At 36.6% G+C, this 3,680-nt stretch overlaps 1 long non-coding RNA gene across 1 annotated transcript; it reads right to left on the reverse strand.

Moving 5' to 3' along the window:
- Positions 1–1,459: 1,459 nt before the first annotated feature.
- On the reverse strand, positions 1,460–2,744 carry LOC128250982 (uncharacterized). Its single transcript, XR_008266889.1, has 2 exons — positions 2,636–2,744; positions 1,460–2,456 (listed from the first exon to the last, which is right to left on the reverse strand). It is a non-coding gene; the product is annotated as an uncharacterized LOC128250982 (long non-coding RNA).
- Positions 2,745–3,680: the final 936 nt, after the last annotated feature.

Below are 3,680 nucleotides of genomic sequence, written 5' to 3' on the forward strand. Positions count from 1 at the left end.
TTTTTTTTTTTTTTTTTTGCAATGATCTCAGTTTCTTGTTTTTTTTTACTTAACCCCTTCCCCGACGACTTTTTTGGGGGACGGGGAAAACGTTTCATTTTCAGACGAATTTTTTTATCGGATGATTTTGCACTCTCATCTGATGTATCCAAGCTTCTAATAGAAGCTTCATACTCATTATCATCCGAGCTTGACATCTGATAAAAACTGAGAAATGCCGAGAAAAACAGATAGAAACCGAGAAATGCCAAGAATTGACATATAAACTCGTCTGTGGCTGCTTTTGAAATTATATGTTTTGGACGAGTTTAATCGTCGCACTCTTAAAAAGACAAATTGGGTGAAGACCAGTTAACAGAATTTGGGTTTCTTACCTCTGATTATAATATCTCAAGTACATCCCAACAGAAACTGTTTTTCTCTCTTTCTAAGATGCTATCTTCAGACAATGAAATTGCAATATGCAAAGTTGAAGTGTGTCAGCAGTTTTTTTTTGTTACACATACACACACACACATATATATGTGTATACATACTTACACATACATATATATATATATATATATATATATATATATATTATAGGTGAACCGCAATATAATGAGGGAGTACTGTATATATGTATAAGTGTGTGTATGTATGTATATATATATACGTGTGTGTGTGTCTTGCACTTATGCCGGTGACATGTTAGAAAACATTGCTCCTTCAGACTACCATTCGTTTCGTAGTTTACAGAATCATTTGGGGGACATAACTTTCGCAAGCCAGGAGGAGGTCGAAACTGACATTTCAGAGTTCTTCGCTTTGAGACCAAACGAGTTTTACATTGATGGGATTAAAAAGCTTGTAAATAGATGGAAGTCATAGATAATCAGGGAAAGTACATTGATGATTAAATTTCAATTAAATATAACATTTGATCACTTGTTTTCTTTATTTAAAATTCGGACAGAACTTATGGGATGACCTGATATATACATATATATATATATATATATATATATACACACAGCAGAGATACTTAGTGTTGCTTGGGATTAAAATGGTATAGTTTACTATTATATTGCTTTTTTGGGGTCATGTGACTGTGGCCATGCTGGAGCACAACCTTTTACTTGTGATTATCCGTTTGTTGTATTTTTGTTAAATTTTTGGAATATATTCATGTAACACTACACACTCCTGATTTCTTCATAGATATATGTATGTATATATGTATATATCTATGTGTGTGTGTCTTTGTGTTTGTCCCCACCACCCACTCATCATCACTTGACAGCCAGCGTTGGTGTGTTTATGTCCTCCATAACTTAGTGGTTTGGTGAAAGAGTCCAACAGAACAGGTACTAGGCTTACAAAGAATAAGTCCTGCGGTTGACTTCTTCGACTAAAATTAAGGCAGTGCTCCAGCATGATCGTGGTCACAAGTAAAACAATAAAAGAAGAAAAGAGTATGCAAGATACAAAATGTCTTTATTCATACAACAGTTCACACAACACATATTTACATATGAAGAATTCCTTGTCTAATTATTCCAATCAGAGGTGGTAGTCATTTGGTCCGGAGAACTATTGGTTAGATGGTCGTTTGGTGAGTGGTGGTCAATTGGATTGGGAGTTAGCTGATGATGTACATATACACAGTGTGTGTTATACACACATACATATACATGCATACACATACACACACACACACACACTTGTACATTATGTAAATACGGAAATACTCCTACACACACGTGTATGCCCACACATACACATTCCGTCATCTATGTATTGATACTCTCTCCCTCACCCAGATAATCACACAATCGTATACAACCACCCATGGGTGAACGGACGGGTAGGTGAATAGTAGATTGGCAGGTGTGGAAAGAAGTAGGTAGGTACTTGGGTAGATAGAGAGGGTGAGATAGGTAGGTAAGTAGGTACTTGTGTAGGTAGATAGATAGATAGAGAGAAGGGGGAATAGGTAGATAGATAGATAGATAGACTGGTTGGTAGGTAGGTAAGGAGGTACGGAGATAGATAGGTAGATAGACTGGTAAGTAGGTACGTAGATAGATAGATAGACTGCTTGGTAGGTAGATAGATAGACTGGTAGGTACGTAGGTAGATAGATAGATTGGTAGGTAAGTAGGTACATAGATAGATTAGTAGGTACATAGATAGATTAGTAGGTACGTAGATAGATAGACTGGTAGGTAGGGAGGAAACTAGGCAGGTAGGTAGGGTATTTATGGAAGTAGGTAGGTCAGTAGATAGGTAAATTATGGAAAAGGGCAGTTTAAGTTTAGCAAGACAGTGCCAAACATCTTATCATGTCCAAATATAAAAGGAGAATATCTGACTGGTTGAAGACACAGAAGGACAATTCTTGAAGAAGACTGGACTCTGATGACTGCTCAAAGACAAAGAAGAACATTCCTTGGAGATGATCCAGCAACTCGCTTCTGGAAGAGAGAAGCAAAGTGTTACGTTTCAATGTATGATTTTCTTAGGCAATAACGTAAATAATACAGTTCTATATTTAAGAGAAGAGGAATTATTTACATTTGATGGATATTTACATTGAATGGTGATGATAATGATATGTGTGTGTGTGTGTATCAGTCTCTCCAAACATACTTACAACTGCTCCAGAAAAGGGACCTGGCATTTCACTGTATCGTCGAAGTGCTTCTCGGATATCAGCTGGAGTAATGGCTTGGAAGGTCTGCAATTCAAGTTGGTTGGCTGGAACATTCTAGAAAGAGATAAAAAGAGAAACTAGTAAAAGAAAGGACATAAAAATCCAAAGACTATAAACATTATATATATATATAAATATACATACAGAATATATATACAGAATTTTATGTGTGTGTGTATATATATATATATATATATATATATATATACACAGAATATATACAAATTTACAGAAAACAAAAGATGAAGACAGTTGCAGGAACAAATAGGTGTATTAGTTTAATGCTCAGGTAGAATGGAAAAGTCTTTGATATTTCAAATCTATGCTCTTTGATAGAAAAGATTAGAGTTAAAGGAACGGAGAGAGAGAAAAATGTGTAGGGATCAACAATTCAACATGTGCGTGTGTGTGTGTATACACACATCATCATCGTTTAATGTCCGCTTTCCAAGCTAGCATGGGTTGGACGATTTGACTGAGTACTGGTGAAACCAGATGGCTACACCAGGCTTCAATCTGATTTGGCAGAGTTTCTACAGCTGGATGCCCTTCCTAAAGCCAACCACTCCGAGAATGTAGTGGGTGCTTTTACGTGCCACCGGCACAAGAGCCAGTCACACGGTACTGGCAATGGCCTCGCTCAAAAAGGTATTTTTTACATGCCACCTGCACGGGAGCCAGTCCAGCGGCACTGGCAACGACCTCACTCAAATGATTTTCTAATGTGCCACCAGCACAAGTGCTAGAAGGCAACGCTGGTAACGACTACGCTCAAATGGTGCTATTTACAGGCCAGTAGCATGGAAGCCAGACACACACACACACATATATATATATATATATATATACACACGTGTACATACTCATACATACATACATGTATGTATATAGTGATAATAAGGTTAGTCAAAAGAAATGAAGGAATTGTTCTTTGGTTTATTTATGCAAAGGTAAAGAAAGTCTTCAAATGGAATGAAATTAAAAA

Source organism: Octopus bimaculoides, chromosome 27 (assembly GCF_001194135.2).
Source record: "Octopus bimaculoides isolate UCB-OBI-ISO-001 chromosome 27, ASM119413v2, whole genome shotgun sequence".
In the NCBI taxonomy this organism is placed as follows: Eukaryota; Metazoa; Mollusca; class Cephalopoda; order Octopoda; family Octopodidae; genus Octopus; species Octopus bimaculoides.